The sequence below is a fragment of the Maylandia zebra genome, linkage group LG4 (assembly GCF_041146795.1).
Source record: "Maylandia zebra isolate NMK-2024a linkage group LG4, Mzebra_GT3a, whole genome shotgun sequence".
NCBI lineage: Eukaryota > Metazoa > Chordata > Actinopteri > Cichliformes > Cichlidae > Maylandia > Maylandia zebra.
The window spans coordinates 15,377,982-15,389,541 of record NC_135170.1 but is presented as its reverse complement, the minus strand read 5'-3'; the positions used below and the strand labels follow the sequence as shown (position 1 = coordinate 15,389,541).

At 37.2% G+C, this 11,560-nt stretch overlaps 1 long non-coding RNA gene across 3 annotated transcripts; it reads right to left on the bottom strand.

The window, feature by feature from the left end:
• Positions 1-6,880: 6,880 nt before the first annotated feature.
• Positions 6,881-9,014, bottom strand: LOC106676960 (uncharacterized). Of its 3 annotated transcripts, none has more exons than XR_013098306.1 (4): positions 8,639-8,823; positions 7,536-7,630; positions 7,362-7,427; positions 6,881-7,196 (listed from the first exon to the last, which is right to left on the bottom strand). It is a non-coding gene; the product is annotated as an uncharacterized LOC106676960 (long non-coding RNA). The 3 variants fall into 3 exon arrangements; XR_013098305.1 differs by lacking the exon at positions 6,881-7,196 and adding an exon at positions 8,852-9,014 and having other exon boundaries at positions 7,204-7,427; positions 8,639-8,751; XR_013098304.1 differs by lacking the exon at positions 6,881-7,196 and having other exon boundaries at positions 7,204-7,427.
• Between the last annotated feature and the right edge of the window lie 2,546 nt (positions 9,015-11,560).

Here is an 11,560-nt window from a genome sequence, read left to right as displayed (position 1 = left end):
TAGCTGTGCTGACTCTCTGGGCTTGTCTCTCTCTCTCCCTCTTTCTGCCTCCTACCTCTTTGGCTTACGATCACAGAGTGGTGTACATCAAGTGCTGCCTCCAGCAGTGTCTGTTTGTTTGTGTGTTTGGCGTGCATGTGTGTTTGCCATTTTACCATGCAGTTTTTCCCAGGGTTAGGTCATGGAGTCATACTAAGGATAAGACTCCTTCACTAATACATTCCAAAATCTCCTCCCAACACACACAGACCCAGACTCTGCACCACTGTGCTCTCCTTACAACAAACCCAAATCCTCTTTTACACAGCTGCGCTTGCTGGATATGTTCCCTTGTACACTCTTCAATATATTTGAATTAAATTCTCACCCAACTTTTAATCACACTAGAACAAAACAGAACTGCGAATTTCATTATGGAAACTGTGGTGCATAAATGTTTGTCAGTGACTGTTGTTGTTTTTCACATTGCTGTGCAGTTTCTACTCAGGGTCCAGCTTTAGTGGTCAGCATGCTGGGGAGAAAGGCTGGCTGGAAACAATCTCGGACTGCTAAAAAGACCTTCACAATGATTTACCATACATGGTACAACTCTGATATCACTGTGTTTCATTGGTCTCCTGAAGTAAATGTATATATCAACAAGAATCACACAAAACATCTCACTTACTGGGTAGTATTTGCTTTTAAGGCAATAGTGTTGTACTTTTTTGTATTTTCATTTTGTTTTCTTTGTTCTTTTTAAATACATTTTAAGAAGTCTTTACTTTGATTACACTAACACTATGTAGGTGATGGATAATAGGTACTGACTTGTAACGAGCTGGACATGAATAACTTGCACTTATGTAATATCATTATGCTACAGTATATTACAATCTTTTCTGTATGATGTAATTCAGGGTTAACCTGAAAGAAAGGCAGATGTGAAATGTAAAAATGAGATCAGAGGGAGATCAAACGATAACGTGATATTTAGAATCCCCAAAGGCGGTACAATTTTAAGCATAGTTTTAAATATGAAAGAAGTTTTATGAAAGTTTGACCTTATTTGACTTTAAAGAAGAAGTAATGTGATATTTAGAATCGCCACATATCATTCCCTAATATAGTTTCTAATTAATAAGATGTTTTGTCAGTTTTCAACCGATGAATTCTTAAGTTAACTTTGAAAATCTTGGTGGATATAAGCCAAAATTTTAAAGGATTGCTAACATGACCTCACCCTACACCCTTAGGCTTTGAAAAGCTTACATAAAGATGTCGGTGGTGTTTCTGACAGTTTTACTATTTTTATTGGTTTCTTTTCAAATAAAGGGTTAGACCTAAATGGGACATAGACATTAGAGACATATATCAATTTTTGAAGATGTTCTGTTAATATAGTATTTGACCCTTTTTGCATTGCTGTAGGGAAATTTTATGCTGTCAGTAACTGAACTGCGTTGAAGGTCACAACATCATGTCTGTGCATTTTCAGAATATGATTTAGTTTGGATAAATAATACAAAGAGTAGAAAGGTGGTATTACATTTGAGAAGTCAAGTGGTTTTAATGACTAGCAATGAATTACAATGCGTTCTCTTTTATGTTCAGAAGCAGAGAGCAGGAGTAGCAACAGGTAAGGTTACTGATGTTTCTTGTTAAAATCCTGACACCCCAGGCCTTATACATGTAATGTTTGTATAGGTGTGTGTGTGTGTGTGTGTGTGTGTGTGTGTGTGTGTGTGTGTGTGTGTGTGTGTGTGTGTGTAGTTGCTGTTAAGGCCACACTGTCGTCTGTGTGTCACTAAATAATGACTCTGTCTGAGCTGCGTGCCCTCTGGGCTCTCCTGTCTGCCCACAAATACGTACAAACACACACACACACTCTTGCACTGTTCTGGCTGGCCATGGCTGGCTGATTCTTAAATGTCAGATGACTTCACTCCTGGAACAATATTTATTGAGCCCTGTTCTCTCTTTCTCTCTTTCCTACTCTCTCGCATTTTGCTGGTAAATTTCTTAAAGATTCTAAATTGATAAGTCCATTAAAACCTCTTTAAGAGGCCCCATTTTAGATTATATGTATTTCAATGGAAGAATTTGCACAGACAAAGTCAAAAAAACTTGTTCATTTAACACTTTCTCGCTCCTTACTCTTTATTTATATGAACACTTGGGTATTGGTTCATTAACCAGATGTACTTTCATACTTTCTTTACATGCATTTTTATCTTTATCACAATAGACTCTATCACAGTTGTATATATTAACACATGGGACTTGACAGCACCAATGTGCAGTTCAGAAGCTAGTGCTTTCCTCATTCACCTTACACCTATGGTCTTCCATCTACAGCTTCTGCAAGATAACATTATGGTCACTAAATTGCTTTCTTTAATGAGCCTCTCAGTTTTTTTAGTAAGATGTCAACTGCCTCAAAGCACATTGTGCGCTGTCTATCTTGCGTGCTGCACAATATCGTTTATTATTTAGTATCTACTGATATCTACTGCTAGCTAGTTTATTGTGATGGTGCCGGTTTTTTTAATTATGTTGCTCTTTGTTGTTTGCGTTCTCTTCTGTTTTTTTTCTCCATACAAGTGACCCAGGTGTTTTGTTTTTTTTGTTTGTTTTTGTTTTTCTTTCTTCCCCCCTTTCTCACCGTCTCTTCTCCCCTTTGGTTTTTTTTCTCTCCCTCTCTTTCTTTCATTCTTTCTCCCTGTCCTATCCCCCAGTCATGTCTGTCCCGTTTGTAGCAACTGAAAATAAAATAAATTCATAATTATAATAAAGGTCAATCAAATGGACCAATATGGCAAGGCCATGATGATCCACTTGGTAAAATAAATCCGCTTGGCATCTTTCTTGGCCTTAAGACAACAATTCTGATGGCTAAAGATCCAAACGGGACACAAAAAAAAGAAAAGAAAAAAAAAGATGTCAACTGTTATTTATTTACTGAATAAATGCATTTAAGAAGCAAAAAAAAAGCAAAAAAACCACAAAAAACAAAAACCCCACCTTAATGTCATAAAACGTAATTCCTCAGGAAGTCTAATTTGTGAGTTCTGAATAAGATGAGTGTTCTCCAATAATAATAATTCTTCTCTTGCTCCCGGTAAATTTCCTTCCATCTAAAACAGAATTGAAGAGAAGAGAGAGAAAGTTAGATAGCATAAGAGAAAAACAGATGAAGGGAGAGCGGTAGATGGGACAGAGGATAGGATAGAGTTTAAAGTCATTGTTATGTTTGTAGATTTCTGCTTGTATGGAGGAGCAAACTAATGCTGTTGCAAGACAGAAAGCCAAGTCGGTATTTTAACTTTATGTTTTTAATGATATTTGGCTTAAGTTTACTTACTTACTGTTCTAGAAGCTTCAGGCTGCTTTACTAGTTGTTGACAGTAAATATTCCACTTGTGCTTTTGAATGCATCCTCAATTTCTAGTAGCATGATATGTGAAAATGTGAGCTAACTGACAGATAGGCTGACTAGTTGTGTAGATTCTGCAGCTCAGGGACGATATCCAAAAAAATGGTGTTTGTAGAAAGGTTATAAAGTATTGATATAGCTTACAAAAAATGTACATTTATTTATAAATATTAAATTTGGCATGTGGATACAGAAAGACAACCAGAGGCAATGCCCACCCTCCACCCCCAACTTCCACAGAATAAAAGAGAAAAAAAGAAAACACAACACTGATCCACTGCCTGTGCTTTATTCTTTTATGCATGCTGACAGCCTCCTGCATCTTTCTGCACTCTGCTCGGATGTCATCACCTTTCGGCGCTCCTTCCTGGTTGAAGAATTGTAAATTATTATTATTTTTATAGTTTGCATCAAAATATTTATTAGCTGAAACATTCTTTTAGTAGAAATAACAAAACCACTCCATCTCAGTACACCTATACAACGTAACTGGTAAATTCTACATAAGTTATCACAAGTAAAAAGTATTTTACTGAAGAAAATTTTCCCCATCTGTGCTACCTAGATTCCTATTCCTCCTGCAAATATTTAAGGTTGAGTTCAGTTTAAATACTTTACAAGGGTGGATCATAATAGCACATGGCTTTTGTGGCTGTCCTGTGAGGACCTCATAACTGAAAAATGCAAAATAACATTAAAAATGCTCAGACAACCAGGCCTATACCTGGATTTTAAAAGTGTATTAAAATTAAAATTAAGACATAAAAAAAAAAATCAAGGCTGAATTTAAAGGCTTTAAGGGTAACACATTAACTAATCAGTATCTGCAGGGGGATTCAAAATATTAATGAATAATGAAGGTGGTGTACAAACAAAACAAATGACTAACCATCATCAAGACATTACTTTCTAACATGCTAAAGGAGTTATTAAAGAAAACTATTACACTGCTGACTCCACCACATCACATGTTGATCAAAGTGGCTAATGAGAGGAAACTAGACTAAACAAGGGTTTTTTCTTTCTCATTAATGCTTTGTTTTCACACAACATGCAGATCATTATGGAAGAAATATAGTATCATCAGAATTCAAGTATTTTTAGACATTGAATTTATGACACTGAATTTTTATCCTCCAAATTTCCCTGCAAAAATATTCACCTGCAAAAATTCACCTGCAAAAAATTCACCTGCAAAAATTCACCTGCAAAAAATTCACCTGCAAAAATTCACCTGCAAAAATTTCACCTGCAAAAAATTCACCTGCAAAAATTCACCTGCAAAAAATTCACCTATCTTCAAGTTTGTCTTTTGAAACGTTAATTTTATTTAAATCCGTTGCTCACGTATAGAGTACACAGACGGGGTCTTTGCTCAACTCGTCTGAGGCGTGTCTCACTAAGCGCTACATGCTAGCATCCTGCTAACCGAGCTACCCTTTACATGCTGTGCTTTAGAAAATAGGATACTCGTTAAAAAATACTCCGCAGATATTGATAGATAGACGAACACTGCAAATATAATGTTGTAAACAAAAACGGCCTTTGGTGAAGGGGTAAAATACACCATGAATAGAGCCATAGAGTGAATGGCTGCCATGGTTGCAGAACGGCCTGATTTAATGACAAGAATGGGGAAGAGTGAGGCGAAGTGAACCAAAGCCACAAAACACAGTCAGACAAGGCGGCAAAAGGGCAGTGATCTGTCCGTCAGTATGAAGTTGGTGTGTGCTTTGGTGAACAAAAACTCGAGACCGGTAGCAGGAAGGTGGGAGACTCGTGTTTCACTGGAATAGTGGTGAATTAAAACATCCTTTGTTGGGGACATTTAGGTGTAAATGCATCCATAAAGGTGAGACAAAGGCAGACCAGACAGTGAAGAAAACAAGGCAAACATTAGAAATATTAAAACGGAAATATAGGATTAATATAACATACAATTGGGGAAAATGTAAGGAACACAATGTAAATGATATTGTAAAGTCATTAAAACAGCATACTCTGATTAAAAGAAACACATAATTGGGTAGGAGGATGATAATAATAATAATAATAATAATAATAATAATAATAATAATAAAATAAAAAAATGTACAAGATGGGTATGTATACTTGTAGCCAGAACTTAACAACTATAAAGTTGTAGCATGTCAGTACCTTACCCCATCCATTATATCCACACTTTCAGAAAAGGATATGGTCAATATCTTTACAAATACTATCTAAACTTAAACTGGATATCCCCTCTGCTTCTTCTGCTTCTTGTATACACTCAGGGTTTGTGATCAGCCAGCGGCTGATATGATCATTAATCCTGTAAAATAATATTCTTTCGGTTTATGAATCTGTTTGCATGGATTTCTTAATCTGTTTCCACTGTTAGCAGAAGTTGTGCATGCAGTTTTGGTGTGCTGCTCTCCAAGACTACAAGCTGCGTTAAAGTTGGAAGTAACTGGCCGATGTTCCACTGTTGAAGATAGCTGTGCCCATTTGTTGCACATTGTGGGTATGGAGAAGTTGAGGCCCTTGCAGGCTACCCACAATTTCCCCAAACTGAGCGATTATACATCTTCCTTCCATATTTGTATCTTGTGTCACTAAAAATAATTTTATTTAATTTAATACATTGATTAATGACCTGCAGAATCTCCTTATCATATTAAGTGATTCATAATTGTCACTTTATGCTTTCTCCATCTTGAAAGTGATGACATCCTTGCATTACATCCTTTAGGTTCATTTTCTGCAGGCAGGTGTCTGACAGAGAACAGGCAGATTTACACTATAACATGCAGCGTTCTATAGATGGACACATAAAGAAATGAAAAATTACATGTATGTGCTAACTTTCTAAACACTGTTACATTAATGATTAAGTAGATAAAACATTTATGTCAGCCTTGGCTCATAGTTCATTTAAAGACAAGAACTTTGTGTGTGTTTCAGGTCCTGCACTCTCAAAGACTGAATGAACCAGCATTGCAGCCATGGGTCACTGTGAGCATCACAGGGAAGGTTGAAGCCGCCCACTGCAGCTGTAAGGCCGGAGTCACGGAGACCTGCACCCACGTCACTGCTCTTCTGTTTAATGTAGAAGCAACAGTGATCTGTGGCACAAGGACTGTTACAGATGAACCTGCATACTGGGTTTTGCTGGGTAATATGACCAAGATACAGCCAGAGGTTGGCCATAAGATAGACTTCTCCTCTTCAGCTGCCCAAAAAAAGGCTCTTGATCAGAACAAACAGACCATCTGTAGTGACAGGTAAAAGGAGCCGTCCTTAAAAAAGAAAAATCCCACCTGCTACTGTGGAGGAGTTGTCACTGCTATAATGCCATCATGTTTTATCTAGGGGTCTAGATTTATGCCTATAGTGCACTGCTGTGTAAATAATTTGCATTTACTGAATGAGTATCACTGTTCAAAAATTGAATAAAGAAACAAACTAATTTTTGCCTTTTTTTTTTTTTTTATTAAAACCACTTTATAGAACATCACATCAGTTACAATGTAGAATCCATGTCACTGGAGAATTTTGATTCAATAAACAGTAAAAAGGTGAGCTGTGAAGACCAAGGACAAGTGCAGCTCACAGGTTTTCTATCCAAGGAATCCCAGAAGATTGCATGGTGTCATTGCCCAGCAGTTGTTCGCAGGACATATGGACTCAACCTCAACAATCCCTCACACTGAGCAGCATGAAGTGACAGTGCAGAGGAAAAACTCCCCTTTAACAAGAAGAAACCTCCAGCAGAACCCGGTTCAGTACCAGCAGCCATCTGGGTTTGGAGGAGAGAGAGAGACACAGAACTACCAAAAGTATATTTTTTTTTATGTGATTGACTGTTGTTGTAATTCAAGCCCTGAGTGTAGAGCAGGTAAGATATAAAGTTGCATCCTAAATTCCATGCTCATGCAGAGTGTTTAGTTTATGACTTTTTCACCTGGTCATTTCTTGATGAACAGATGGTCTTTTAGGGTTGACCAAGCTGGTACCTTGACTCTGTTCTCTGCAAGATGTTGCAAAAAACAAAATCATATGGAGACAATATTGGACACAAAATATATAACAATTTAGTTAAATGTAGCATTAACTCATAGGTCTTGCTAAAGTAAACCTTGTATTCTGATTCATCACAGCAGCAGTTCAGTTGGATGATGTCAGTAACTGCAGCAAGTGTCTTGCTGACTGAATAATTACATCTTGCATAATCTGAAACAAACACATAAAGACAGAAACAATTTATAAATTAACGTTTGATAAAATCTAAGAATTAATCATTTATTAGATACCAATATGAATATGTCTACCATAAAACTTGTGTGGAGTGAAGTTACATTCAATCAAGATGGTCTGGCATGCTACAACTTTGTAGTTGTTAAGTTCTGGCTACAAGTATACATACCCATCTTGTACATGTTCTTTAACATTATTATTATTATTATTATTATTATCATCATCATCCTCCTACCCAATTATGTGTTTCTTTTAATCAGAGTATGCTGTTTTAATGACTTTACAATATCATTTACATTGTGTTCCTTACATTTTCCCCAATTGTATGTTATATTAATCCTATATTTCCGTTTTAATATTTCTAATGTTTGCCTTGTTTTCTTCACTGTCTGGTCTGCCTCTGTCTCACCTTTATGGATGCATTTACACCTAAATGTCCCCAACAAAGGATGTTTTAATTCACCACTATTCCAGTGAAACATGAGTCTCCCACCTTCCTGCTACCGGTCTCGAGTTTTTGTTCACCAAAGCACACACCAACTTCATACTGACGGACAGATCACTGCCCTTTTGCCGCCTTGTCTGACCGTGTTTTGTGGCTTTGGTTCACTTCGCCTCACTCTTCCCCATTCTTGTCATTAAATCAGGCCGTTCTGCAACCATGGCAGCCATTCACTCTATGGCTTTATTCATGGTGTATTTTACCACTTCACCAAAGGCCGTTTTCGTTTACAACATTATATTTGCAGTGTTCGTCTATCTATCAATATCTGCGGAGTATTTTTTAACGAGTATCCTATTTTCTAAAGCACAGCATGTAAAGGGTAGCTCGGTTAGCAGGATGCTAGCATGTAGCGCTTAGTGAGACACGCCTCAGACGAGTTGAGCAAAGACCCCGTCTGTGTACTTTATACGTGAGCAACGGATTTAAATAAAATTAACGTTTCAAAAGACAAACTTGAAGATAAAAAACAATATACTTACCGGAGAATCGCCAGGGTTTGCCGCTTCCATCTTGCTGCTCCTAAATTCAAAACTGCCTCTGCAGTCAGGCAGGGGAGGCGTGGAAATTGTCTTTGAGTTAGTCAAACGTTTTCCTTAGTTCGAGTAGATGATAAAATAAAAATAAATGGGATTTTAAGTAGGACTAGGCGTTCTGTAATGATCTCTATTTAGGAGAAAAACGTAATCACTCACCTCTAAACAGCTCTCTTTTAGGAGACAAACTGCTGGCTAACGGTGTCATGTGATCAAACAGCGTAATTTAATTGGCCGAGAGCCACTCGACTCGATCTGGTGCTGATTGCTCTGGCTTGGGTCATTAAAGTTCATCACTTTTGCAGTTGAATTTTTGCAGGTGAATTTTTGCAGGTGAATATTTTTGCAGGGAAATTTGGAGGATAAAAATTCAGTGTCATAAATTCAATGTCTAAAAATACTTGAATTCTGATGATACTATATTTCTTCCACAGATCATAACTGACCTCAAAGCAGTAAAAAGGACAGCCATTGGCAGCTTATAGAGCATGTCTAGTCTCCCATCAAAGACCACAGGTTTATACACAAACAACCAGTAAAAGCTGCTAGCCTAAAAGCTTGAAAAGCTGAAGAAATTGTTAATGGGACACTAATGAAATGGAGAGACACTATAAATTCTACTGGCTAATAGTCAAGCACAGTAAAGACTGCTTCCAGAGACCAGAGCCAACTGTGCCACATGATGGCAGTCATTTAAAGACTGGCTGCATAAGGGTGAGAAGCTTTAGGACAGGACACTGTTTGAGATGCAAGGAGATGTGTGTTGAAAAAACATACTTAGTATATCATTGGGATTTACATAATTTTTGGAGCAAAAAAATCAACTCCTTGAAAAGTAAAATCAGTCAATTGTAAGGTTACGAAAAGTTTGAGTTTCTCCAGGAAAGAGATGTAAGTTATTATGTTATGATGTCACAATACAGTGTGCTGTGTGTGTTGGGGAAGGTGGTATTGCTAAATGTCATTCTTCTGTCTGTCTGGGCCTCTTGGGGTCATTACAACATCACACCGGAGGACAAGACTGGAGTAAAACTGACAAATGAACCTGTCCTGCCTATCTGAGCACACACACAGAGACAGGCACTCACACATGTACAGATGGTGGGACAGTCTCGTATGTCAGCAACCTGATGGAAATCTGGCCTGGACTAACCAGCTGGAAAAGTGACCCTCTGGTTAATGGAGTGGCTGGAGAAATGAGAGGATGAAAGAGAGAGAGGTAAAATATGAGTGAGGAAAAGTTGCAGAGGCTGGGAAAGTAAGAGTAGGTGTGGGGGAGAACGGGCACATTTATAGAGTCTGTTCATTTCCTAGGAATACACTTGTCCCAAAATTTGCTGCAATTGGCCGAAAGGGTTACTGACAGAGTAACCTAAACACAGTTCTCAATGAGTTGAAGTCATGTTAAGACCTAAATGTCTGAAATATTCATTCACAATACTTTTAGGCAAATAAACCCAACTTATATTTTAGTTATGACAAGCATAATAAACTCCATCGGTTTTTCCTACAGGGAGGCTGGTTTTTCCAATAAAACAATTGCAGGCTTATAAATAGATACAACAGGAGCAACAGGAGTTTAGTAACCACAGCAGAAAATGTGTGCATGGGTGAATAACAAGCAGCTGGATGTTGCAATAGATAGTGACTGCTATTAGATGTGTGCTGATAGACATTCTCATTTCTAATACTCATTTAATCTGTGAAATCAAAATCGTGAATGTCATAAAGTGACTCATTAAATGTCATGACTTGCATACTTTGAAATCTGTAAAAAGTTTAAATCTGTAATTATTAACTCTACTCATTCTATGAAAGCATAATTAAAAACTTTAACATTTTATTCATTTTTTCAGCCAAGTGAGAGGAGGAGAAATTAAGAAAAAAAGACATAAAAGTGCATAAACTTTATAACTACAATAAATAAGTAAGAATGGGCAAGAACCATCAAAAGGAAAGGGTAAAGTCATTCATATGACTCTGCAGTAGTCACGCATCTTCACTGGCTCCAGCAACAAAGAAGAGTGATGGAGTGGGACTGCACTGAAGCATTGAAGTTCCAGAGCTACTCTTAGCATCATGTCCTAACAGTCCATTAGTTGTGTAACATACACCTGAATTGTGGCCATACTCAGTATTTAAAAGACAGACATTGTTTCCATGTCTGAAAATTGAAGCCAGTGTGGAAATATCATAAACTTGCATTCTTTCTTATGACCCCCAGGGGACAAAATTTCTAGAAACCCTCCAGCTCCTTTTACCTATGAAACAATATATCTCAGGGTTTTACAACTCGATTCACCCAACCAACTTGTAAAGTCATGGTGGCTACATCTGTCTTCAGTATAACAGTCATGAACTGATCACCAAATAAGCAAATTAATATAGTAATTGTTGTAATATAGTAATAGAGGGGTTTTTCTTTAAAGATGATTACTGGTGGGTAAAACATCCTTTAGGATCAGTAGCTGCTAGCAAAGCATTAATTACTGTCTTGCCATTATTTACTGATTATTGATGTATGTTTTTATTTTCTTTTTCTTTAAGTGACTAAAAAGAAACAGTTTAAATAAATAAACATATAAACATTATGTTCGCACAAATCTTGCAAAAAAAATGGGAACATTCATTAGCCAACAATAAACCAGCAACCCTGGTTTTAGTCGATTATGTAAACTGTAATAATGGTCAAAATTAATAAAGTTTGGATTAGATATAGTACGTTTATGTCATAAGACAGGCAACCAGCGCTCACGTTTCATCAACATAAATGAATATTTTGCCCATAACCCTCTAAGCGGTGGCAGCACTGACCCATCAAGATCGAAAACTCTTGAGTGTACTGTATGTTTGTACACTTTCATCCCA